Source organism: Helianthus annuus, chromosome 14 (genome assembly GCF_002127325.2).
Source record: "Helianthus annuus cultivar XRQ/B chromosome 14, HanXRQr2.0-SUNRISE, whole genome shotgun sequence".
NCBI lineage: Eukaryota > Viridiplantae > Streptophyta > Magnoliopsida > Asterales > Asteraceae > Helianthus > Helianthus annuus.
Genome location: NC_035446.2, coordinates 131161563 through 131173805, shown reverse-complemented (window position 1 = coordinate 131173805; position 12243 = coordinate 131161563).

The following is a 12243-nucleotide window of genomic DNA, read 5'->3' as shown; positions in this document are numbered from 1 at the left end:
GGTCTGGTGACTTCCGACCCCGACTGGAAATTTTCAAGCTTCGCCACTGGTTCGGGCCACGCCTAGTAGAGGGTGACGGGTTGTGCCACGTATAGGACGTGCCTGAAGCCTATAAAAAATTAAACAAAATACTCATTACATAACATTAAAATTGTTCGTAGAAAATGAAATAAAACCAAAATAACATACGTGCATGGAAAGGTCGGACAGAGGAAATAGCGGCATGGTCTGGCCGAACTATGGAAAATGTGGCATGGAAAGGTTGGGCCGAGTATAGGACGGGCCATAAGCCTATAAGAATTTAAACAAAATACCCATTACGTAACATTAAATTGCTTGTAGATAAATGAAACAAAAATAAGATAACACACCTGCATGGACGAGATGCGTTGGGTAAAGGATGGCATGGACGGGTCGGGCTGCTGCGTAAAGAACAGGCCCTGGTCCGGATAAACTCATGGAGATGGACGGGGTAGAATCGATATACACATATACTTATATATTTCACCCATGCTAGTCATCAGCCACCCCATTTCATCATGTGTCTGGTCCATCTGGCGACCGTGGGATGTTATCTCCTAACCAAAGTACCGACCAACACTCTGGGCTATTAGGCCAATAAACGATCCTCCATATATACTACCACGACGCTGTTTTTTCCAACGTGTGACAAAATAATCCACCAGGTTGAGATGGAGGGTGCACGGACGACTAGTGCTACACCCTCAAATTCCACATGGGGAGTACTACTGCGAGGCCTATGACTGACCAGGATCAAGCCACCAATCATATTGAACAATTTTAGTAGAATAGTTTCACCAAACCAATAGGATTTGTGACAATTAAAGTTTAAGTCCAAAGTTTTTAAATTCAAAACAACACTTTTGGAGAACCGCGGAAGCATAAGTAAAATGGTTCAAATATAAGTTCGCAGTTCATAATTATTAAAAGAACTCAACACGGCTTAAGGCGACCACTGCACTTCCCAAGCTACAAAGCTCCTGAGTCAATGTGTACCTGCAAATCATGCGGTAGGGTATCAACATAAAGTTGGCGAGTTCACGAGTTGTCTAGTTTTAATTCCATAAAACGTGTTTAAGTAGTTAAGTTACTCATTTATATCATGCCATGGGGAGCTACCGCATACGTAAGCTACTAAACTGCGTTATACCGAATACTATGCGATCTCATGTTTGTTTGCCCCATTTTGTTAATGTCTATCATCGTTCACGTTTTTGCCTGAGTCTATTAGTTCACGACCGATCCTCTCCAGGCACGGTGTGAGGTTGGTGAGACCTAAATAGTGCTATCAACTAATAACTTGTTCGCCAAGCACCGACGAGTAATCGGTATCATAAGTATGGACTTTCGTGATAGAGTTTCGTTTAGTACACTTATTGAATCTAATATAAATAGTAATTAATTGAGTGTCCCACATAAGGGGAGAATGTACCTGTATCCCACACAAGGAGATAGTTTTACCCGTATCCCACACAAGGAGATAATGTAGTTCGTATCCCACACAAGGAGATATTGTTGTTTGTATCCCACACAAGGAGATAGTGTTTTTCGTTCCGTTTCCCAACCACCGGGAACGCATGCTTTTAGAAAAAGTTGTGAACTCACCTCGGTTTGCTCGGTAGATAGTTTACTTGTTTAAGTAGTTGGTCAATCACGTCCTATTATAGTTACCATTATCTAATTAGGTTTGTATTCAAATAACATCACGTATACGCGTATTCAATACGTAGCACACAAGTAGCATGTATTTCATAACATGAAGCAAGACATGATAATATAACTAAATTCTGTAAGCAGTAACATAAATTTCCTAACATCAGTTGTGTGTGCGGCCCAATAAGCCTTATGGTCCAACAGGAGTGTGTGACTTCATTATGAGTGTGCGACCTAACACTCGGCCGAAAATGTTTAAGTGAAAACGCTTGTACCCGGTTTATAGATTACTCCTACTATAAGCTTGACAAGCAATCAAACCTCCTCCTTTTTGACATTTTAATCCTTGTAGGTATTGAGAGGACTTTTTAAAGGGTAGGCTTTGGCTTGGGTATGTGTGTTTTATTTAAAAGTGGCTAAAATAGTAAAATGTCGGCTTTTTCTTTTGAAAATTTTATTTTCTTATGACTTAGTTAAAAACTACATTTTTATAAGCAATATTATTTTTGCTTATTTATTCCAAGTATCTATAGTTTTTTTTTAGATAACTAAGTCACTTATTTTGTAATTTTTCAAAAGTGCCGCATTTAGGGAAAATAAAGTATGTAAAAGTAAAAAGGGTGGACTTTTGGGGTGATGGGTGGTTATTTTTGCAAAAAGATATGTTTTTGCGGGTTTAAGAAACGAAGGGTTTTAAGGCTCAACAGGAATTATCTAAGGGGATATTTTTGGGAAAAACAAGGAAAAATAAAGGTTTTGGATGAAACCGGGTTTAGTCCTAATACCTCTATCATTTACTTACTTGGATTAGTGTCGGTAAGGACTTGGGATGTATTGCTTTGGCAAGTTCTAGATTTGAAAGAACCAAACGGGCTATTCACACAAGAAACGAAAATTTGAGAAATTAGTATATATGTGTATTTATGCTCGATAAAGCCTCAAAACTCACTTTTTTGTGGGAAAAGGGGTTGTAGTGTAAGAACTTATATATAAACAAGTCAATTTTACAAAGATTTGTTAGGCCCATTTTTATAATTTTCTTAATTGGTTCTTTTTATCATGACGTTTTTAGGTGTAAATTAATAAAAACATCATTTTTGGAACTTATTTACCCAACTAAACCAAGGTAAGTAAAAGAAAGAAAATAACTTTTTTTAAAAAGTTTGGGGTGTTTAGCGATTCCAAGGCGAGTTTTTTTTTTTTTGTAAGACTTGTTTTAGGACAAACGATTCAAGGTTTTAACCCCTCCCCCCACACACACACTTAAATTACACATTGCCCTCAATGTGTCCCAAAAAGGATTTATTTTGGTTGAATGTATAAAAAGTGTAGAAAAATAACAAAATTTTACAGTTACTAGGCACTAGACACGGGGGTGTGTTGAATTAACACGGCTCGTGGCCAAAGTGCCAGTAACTGGGTTTTCAGAAAACTTACAGTGAAGTGAGCACAGGGTCGTGCCTAGTGAGCACTGTCACTTTCTGGAGAAAAACATTTGACATCAGTGGACTGGGCACGGGGGCGTGTTGGGTGAACACGGCCCCGTGCTGTTTCTCTATTTCAGTTAAAAATGCAGGTTTTTGACGTTGGCTTCTGGTTTCTGGGCTTATGGACCACTATGCTTAGTGTATCTAAGCCTCCCATGGTACATGCGTTCTACAATACTACCACAACACAACATAATACAACAAAACCATGATAAAACCTAGATTAGGAACGTTTAAGTTTTAACCATCACCAAATCATCAAAACATAAACTAAAATGCAGAAACTAAAAATTGTCTACGGAAAGTAAATTGTCTTGAACGGGACACAGCCCGAGGAAATACCAAAGTTTTCAAAAGAGTAGGAGATTTAACCTGCACGACAACCTCATTGCCCGCTACCACTGCCGCCTATTCTAAATCCATATCCCGTCTCTCGTCCTCCTCTTCCTCCGCCTTGATCACCATATGATCCCGGATGTAGGTAATGTCATTTTGCATGGTAAGGATCTTGGGTTCCATGCTACCAATTTGGGAGCTTGAGCTTTGGCCTAAGCTATAGGTATTCTTGGAGACTTGGAGGGTTTCCTGCATAATGTTATACAAATTAACGAGGTTAGGAAAATCACCCCCCTCCTTGAGATGAGGACACCGGGAATTGTCCGGGACGAGGACGGTTTGGGTTATCTTCGTTTGCCAAGATTGCATCCGGGTCGTTTGGGTTCCAAGCATGACCACTTGCATCCTTGAAGCGCATAGTACCATCAGAGCAATCAATGATGAGATTCATGCTTCTTGGGTAACCTGGCGATCCATCCTCCAAAGAAGATCGGCGTTCGGGTGTCCGCGGTGGCGTTGGCAACCATATTACGTAGCAACATTTCGGCGACATCGATGGGTTGGCCAGTTACGAGACAGTGTAGGCAAGTAAGCTCTCGTAAGTTGACCACCCAACCATTATCCTTCCTTTGGCACAAGGAACCACTAAGGACCCGATGAATGTAGCGTATGAGAGGGTCCCTTATCTTTGTGCTCTTAGTCGAACTTGGGTTGTATGGTCCATCCCCAAAGGTTGCCCATGCAGCTTGGCGGAGGTTGTCCGGTAGTTCTCTAATGGCTTCGGTAAACTCTGGTTCTGTTGCATCCTCTTTGGTATATAGGCCAATGTTGATACCGAATTGGGCAACAGGTAAGCTATACCATTCTCCTCCACACCTAAACTGAACGACATCATTTTCGAAGAGATCCAGCTCAGTCCTTTTGAATGTTAGGGTGCCCAAGAACTCCATATTGTATTGATGTATGGACTGGAGCCGAGTTTCTAAGAATACACGAAGAGGACCAGTTACAAGTGCATCGTATCTCTCCCTTTGTCCAACCGTCTCGAGTGTGTCGTAGCAAACCTGCCTCGGAGGTTCCTCATGCCTTGCTTTAAAGATTTCGTACCGAGTTTGGTACTCCAATTCAGCTATCTTGAACTAGAGAAATTTGTGTAGTGCCATCCTGCAAGAAAGAACCAGTAAAACGACTAAAACGACTGATACATTTGAAAAATATGCACAAATATGACATCAGATGGTCTGGACACGGCCACGTGTTGGCTGGACACGACCCCATGTCTAAGGTTCAAGTTGGGCACGTCCCTATGCTACAACAGCACGACCCCGTTTCGAACTGTCTGTTTCTCCAAAAATTATGGTTTTCGAGCTGGCTTCGAAAAGTTCAAAATTTTTGGTTCACTAGCAGCGGTTTACCCTGAAAAACAAACCCCAACTATCATTTTTACATAAAACACCCATTTACCCTTCCGATTTTGAGATTTTCTGTCAAAAACAAGGGTTTGGTTGAAACAGTTTGAATGATTCGATTTCCTCAACAATGTTCAGATATTTACCTTCAAAAATACTAATACTGACTACCACTAAAAAGATCAAAACAAAAATTCGAGATTGGCATGGGTCTAGTTCAAGAAACCAAGATTAAACTCGGATTTTTGGTGTTAAACTACATGCAAATCGCTAAACTAACTACCACGATGTTAGAATCATACCTTTTATTCGGATTAGAGTGATCGAACGTTGAAAACCGGCGAGAACTCGGTAGGAACCAGTGTCTCCAGAGAAACGGGTCGTGTTGTGTTTGAAAAAGTGAAGACTGTTGGTTTTATATCCTATCAGTTAGTCGGCTACGGCCCCGCACAGAAACAACACGGCCCCGTGCCGTGTCTTATTTAAGTTTTTTTATCTGGGCGTTTGGGCATAGGGGCGTATCAGGTGGGCACGACCCCGTGTTCAGACTACCAGTAACCTTATTTTGTTATTCGTGCATGTGTATGTGACCGTTTCTCCGTGGTTCTTTTGGTACTTACCTGATTTTCGTCAAGTCCTCATGGATGATGCTTTTCCAATTGTTCCAACAAGATGATTAAAAGGAAAAATATGCATATATACAATAAACATTTAATCATTTTACCGATCATGCATCTACCTCTTGAAGATCCATTTCTATTTCTTCATCCTCAACGAAGCCTCGGTAGAGCTTAAGCCTTTGTCCGTTTACCTTGAAAGGTTCACCGTTTGGAGGCTTAATTTCTACCGCTTCTTGTGGAAAGATTTGGGTGATGGAAAAAGGTCCCGTCCACCTTAACTTAAGCTTACCCGGAAATAATCGAAGCCTTGAATTAAACAATAGGACTTGATCCCCCTCCCGAAATTCTTTAGGTTTGATTATTTTATCATGTATGTTTTTCATGTGTTCCTTATAAATTTTGGAATTAGAATATGCTTGATTTCTTAATTCGTCTAATTCGTTAAATTGATAGAATCGATTTTTACCGACTAGTTCTTGGTCTAGGTTTACATTTTTTAACGCTCAGTAGGCCTTGTGAGCAATTTCTACTTGGAGGTGTCATTTTTTCCCATAGAAGAGCTTATATGGGGTGGTGCCTATTGGTGTTTTGTAGGCGGTTTGGAGGGCCCATAAAGCATCGTCTAGTTTATCTGCCCAATCTTTCTTGTTTTGACCTACGGTTCTTTCTAGCATTCTTTTTAGCCCTCGATTTGTTACTTCGGCTTGACCGTTGGTTTGAGGATGGTAAGCGGTTGAGAGACGGTGATAGACCCCATATTTGTTAAAATTTTGTGTAATTGATGATTGCAAAAATGGGTGCCTGTATCACTAATTAGTGCTTTTGGAGCACCAAAACGAGAAAATAGTTGTTTTAAGAATTTTATCACAACTCTACCATCGTGGGTTGGAAGAGCCTCGGCCTCGGCCCATTTGGACACGTAATCAACTGCTACAAGAATGTATTTGTTACCTTTTGATGGTGGGAAAGGTCCCATAAAATCCATACCCCAAACATCAAAAAATTCACAAATAAGAATACCCTTTTGGGGCATTTCATTTCTTGTTGAGATATTACCTGTTCGTTGGCATGCATCACAAGTTTTAATGAAGTGGTATGCATCCTTATGGATCGTTGGCCAATAAAATCCTGAATCGAGTACCTTTCGTGCGGTGCTTGTGACTCCATGATGTCCTCCATACGATCCTTCATGACAATGGCGAAGAATTTTTCTTGCTTCTTGACCATGGACATATCTTCGAATAAGTTGATTGGCACACATTTTAAAAAGATACGGGTCTTCCCAAAAGCAGTGTTTTACATCAGCAAAGAATTTTGTTCTTTGTTGATGTGACCAACCTTTGACTAAGATGCCACTAGTGAGTGAGGTAGTTAGCATAGTGGGGTACCATGGTTCTTATTGATATTCCACCATTTCCAACGATTCGGTGGGGAACTTTTCGTTGATGAGTTCTTGCCGAGTCGACTGTAAAGCAAGATCTTCTAAGCGTGATAGATGATCAGCGGCGGTATTTTCTGCTCCTCGTTTATCTTTTATTTCAACCTCGAATTCTTGGAGGAGAAGAATCCACCGGATCAAATGTGGTTTGGCATCTTGTTTCTTGAAGAGGTGTCGAATGGCGGCATGATCCGTATAGACTATTGTTTTAGAAAGAACAAGATAGGAACAAAATTTATCAAAAGCAAATACTACGGCTAGTAACTATTTTTCGGTTGTTGTATAGTTTTCTTGAGCATCACTAAGAGTTTTACTTTATTGGGTGAAAATGGTTTTCTTTTCATTGTCCTAAGACGGCTCCAACTGCAAAGTCACTTGCATCGCACATGATTTCAAAAGGTAATTTCCAATCGAGCACTATCATGATAGGTGCATTGACTAATATTTCTTTTAAGGTTAGAAATGCTTTGTTGCATTCCTCGTTAAAGACAAATGGTGCATCTTTTCAAGTAATTTTGTTAGAGGTCTAAAGATTTTTGAAGAAGTCTTTGATAAATCGCCTATAAAATCCAGCATGTCCTAAGAAACTTGAAATGGCTCGAACGGAGGAAGGTGGAGGTAATCGGGAAATAGTATATATTTTTGCCTGATCTACTTCCATTCTTTCGTTTCAGATTTTATGACGGAGTACTATTTCCTCCGTTACCATGAAATGACATTTTTCCCAATTAAGGATGAGGTTAGTTTCCTCACATCGGGATAGCATTCGTTTATGGTTATCGAGGCATTGGTCATATGTATCTCCAAAGATAGAAAACTCATCCATTAAAACATCCATAGTTTTTTCTAGCATATCGTGGAAGATGGCCACCATGCAACGTTGAAACATAGCTGGGGCATTGCATAGACCAAAAGGCATGCGTTGATAAGCAAAAGTTCCATAGGCATATGCAAAAGTTGTTTTTTCTTGGTCCTCTGGTGCTATTGAAATTTGAAAATAATTGGTGAAACCATCTCGAAAACAATAGAATTTATGACCAGATAGTCTTTCTAACATTTGGTCAATGAATGGTAAAAGAAACTTGTCTTTCCTTGTTTCTTCATTCAACTTACGATAGTCGATACAAACCGTCCACCCGGTGGCAGTTCTCTTTGGTATAAGTTCATTTTTATCATTTGTTATTACCGCCATACCTCTTTTCTTTGGAACTACTTGGACGGGACATACTCATGGACTATCGAAAATGGGATAGATAAGTCCAGCGTCTAGTAGTTTGATGACTTCCTTTTTAACCACTTCGTGTACGTTTGTATTTACCCTACGTTGTGGTTGTATTACCGTTTTATAGTCATCTTCCATCAAAATTTTGTGGGTGCACATGGATGGGTTGATGGCCTTGATATCCATGAGCCTCCACGCGCTTGCATTTTTATGTTTTTTAAAAGCTTTATTAATTTATCTTTTTTAAAAAAGTGTTAGTTTAGAAGAAATGATGACGGGGAGCTTACCATGTTCGTCTAAAAATGCATATTCTAGACCTTTAGGTAGTTCCTTGAGTTCAAGTAGTGGTGGGTGTTCAAGAGACCACTTATTTCCTTCTTTATTATGGTTGATGGCTAAAAAGGTTTGTTCTATGGTGACTTCCTCTTCGACGAAGAATTCTTCTTCTTCCATATCGGGTGGTTGTGCTTCATCTTCAATTAGGGGGTCGTCATCATGAATTGGATATTTCATTGATTGGGCAAGATTAATGTACCATTTGTCGGCCCCTAATCGAAGTGGTAGGTTGTTTTGCTTCCGTTGGGTCAAGGCTTGATGGGATTTTAGAAATGGTTGTCCCAACACGAGGGGGGCATCATCTAAGATGACAAAGTCGGTTGGGACTACCGCATGGCTTGTTTGAATTAGGACATCCCCGACCATTCCCGTGGTATTAATTGTTTTGCGATTTGAGAGAAAAATAGGAATTTTAAGAGGAGAAAAATCACTAGTACCCAATTTTTCGAAAATATAGTTTGGCATTACGTTAACGCAAAGATCTTTATCAATTAGCACATTACTAACAAAGATGTTTTGAAAAAAAAAACATGCTACCGGTTTTATGTTCATTTTATGATATTCATCTTTTATTAGCGAAGTTTGATCATTTGTTTACATGACACTTACTAATTCTTCGATTTTAGTAGAAGTGTTCAACTCTTTTAAAAACTTAGCATGTGAAGAAACCAAACAATGATTTTCAAAAGAAGGTTGTAAAACGTGAATTTCTTAAAAAGTTTGATCTAGTTTAGAATCGTTAGTTTTAGACTTACCTTCTTCTTGAGTTGGTTCATGCGTGAGTTTTTCATTTTGTTCTTCTATTTTTAAATTTCGATTATAACCTCTTTAGTACAAATAGCCTCTTCTTTTTCACGAGATCTCTTAATTAAGTGTTCTAGATTTTTGAGACCTTGTATGAGTCTTTCGGCTTTAGGAGTGATAGTTGGTGGTGTGTCGTAAGTTTCAAACGGGTTGGCGTCCCAATCCAAGTCTGACTTTGGGAGCTCAAACCTTGGTTCTTCATAAGTGGTGTATGAAGAACTGTGTGGTGTATGAGGTTGATGGTTTGAAAAGGTAACAATGCTGTACCGAGTTGGATTCTCCACAAATGGTACAATAAGGTTCCACATAATCATCCTTAATGTAGTAGGTGTAGTCTTCTGAGTAGTAATCCATTGTTTTGGAAGTTACCCAGAAAAATAACGAGCCTCGGGATTAGAAACAAAATTTAAAAATTTAACAGAAGATTGACCACGGCCTCGTGCTGAACCCCGTGGGCAGTTCTCTTTATCTGGGCGTTTAAAAAGTTTTTAGGAAAAAATTGCAGCACGGGGGCATGTCCCGGTAACACGACCCCGTGTTAAAACTACTGTAAACAGAAAAATTTTAAAAACGAGCGCGCAATTCAAAAAAAAATGCTAGAATTTGATTAGGCCGCTAATTTTAAGCTTTCTTAAAATCCTTGTGTCCTCGGCAACGGCGCCAAAAACTTGACGTGCGTGCGGGTGTATATATTTTTTAGTATATTCTTTAGCTCTTTTTACTCGCCGATTCAAGTTTTAAATTTATAAAACACGATATTCCACTATCACTCTACACACACGCTAGGGCAAGTGCACCCATCGCGGACGTAGTATAGTGATGGTAAGATACCGAGGTCGTCCAAGGACACAAGAGCTTTTAATACCGGCTTATCGTCAACGTCTAATCAAACCAAACTTTGAGAAGATATTTTTAAAAAGATAAAAAGAAAAAATAAAATAGAAGTAAAAACAGATAGACAAGAAAGAATCACTTGGTTCCGACTTATCTTTCATGTATCCTTTTGATGATTTTCGCACTTTGGGCATTTTAAGAGATTATCTTAGTTATAGTAGTAAGCCCCTCTCGTGAGGCGAACGTTACCCTCAACCTAGTGGTTTGAGTCAGCAAAGGTACAATCCCACTTGGTCGGATTATTGAAAGATAATTAAGTAAGTTATTAATGCAAAAAGTGGTGGGCCCCCTTCCCGACAACGATCAACCTCAACCCGTTGGTTTGAGTCAGCAGGGATACAGTCCTCGCGGGGTTGGGTAATGCCCGCTCCGACTCGTGAGATGTTACTAAGCTTGAACCAGGTTCTCGCATGATCTATACACTAAACGAGACATAAAATTTACCCAACCACCCTTCTAACCCCCTTCCAGGCAATTAACGTGCTTTATATAGACTGTAAAGACACGAATATGTGAATCAATAACATACGAAGGATGATTAGATAAATTTGCCTTCAATATAGAAAATTAGTTATTAAAGTTATTAATACATACCCAATTAAAAAGTTGCCAAAGATTGGAAATCATAAAAGAAAATACATAAAAGATTTGTCTTCACCAAGTGATGTAAGAGTTTAGCCAAGCAGGGCCTTTGTTTGACAAAGACTCTTACTGTCAATCTTGGATCCTGAGACTACTACACACACTCTAAAAGATGGAAAATGGATGATGGTGGTGGATGATGGTATTGTAGTGGTGGAAAGTGAGAGAGAAGTGGTTTGCCAAGGGATGGGTTGGAATGAAACCAAGCATCCCTATTTACAGCTGAAAACAGGTCGTCCACCAAGGCCCATGCCCGCCTAGCACGGCCCCGTGGCCATCAGTCTCTCTCTCTTCTTCATTAACTGCAGTGTCAGACTTGTATAACACGGCCCCGTGTGTCAACGGCACGACCCGTGGCCAATGTGCTTGCTGTACTACTTCAGATTCTGGAAATCTTGGAGTTGATCACGCCCCGTGTTGCTTTAGCACGGCCCCGTGTTGAGCTTTGGATTTGTCTTTTGTTATTGTCTTTTTCTACTGAAGAGAATTCCCACTGGGCATGGCCCGTGCTAGATGAGCACGGCCCAGTGACAGAGCTTCTGATTTTGTTATTTCTTTGGTTTGGATGTGGTCGGGGGCTCGGCGAGTTGCGTCAATCCTTTTTCATTGCATTTTATATTGGTTTTTGCTGTTATTTTGCTCCCTTTGTTCATTTAAGCTCTTTTAACCCTTTTAACTAAAAAGAAACAAAGAAACAGGCTTTTTCCAACATTAGTACTGAAAAGGGTTGATTTTACGCCGTATTTGATATAATTTATATGTTGTATTTTAAGCACATCATGAACCATCTGAGCTAACATCTGTTAGCAATTTTTAAGAGCCAACATCTGCTGGAGATGGAGGTGGAGTAATAGGAGGAATGGGTGTGACACAATGTTGGCTTTTATCCATAGATGATGAACTTTTGTCAACAGAGGTTGGACTTGATGAAGTGGCAAAGGTTTGATCAACAACTGTTGATGCAGCAATGGCAGAGTTTTGACAGTTGTTTTGAACATCTGCTTCTCTGGCGGTGGAAGTGACTTTATATTGTGGAATCACTATGTCAAATCCATGGTCTTGTGAGAAAGATTGAGGTGTACATGCAGGGTTAGTCTTGATAGACACATCTTCAAATGTAAATTTATCAAGGTCAAACAGTTCTGGAGGATTTGCTGGGATTTTTAATGACGAAAGTTCATTGAACTTTACATTCAACGTCTCTTCCACACACCTAGTCCTTGTGTTAAACACTTTGTAGGCCTTGGCAGTGGTTGAGTATCCCAGAAAATAACCACAATCCGCTTTGGCTGCAAATTTTGAAATGGAATCTTCTAAGTTTAAAATGAAACATGGGCAGGCAATGATTTTGAAATATGAGATCAGTAGTTTGATCTTGAAC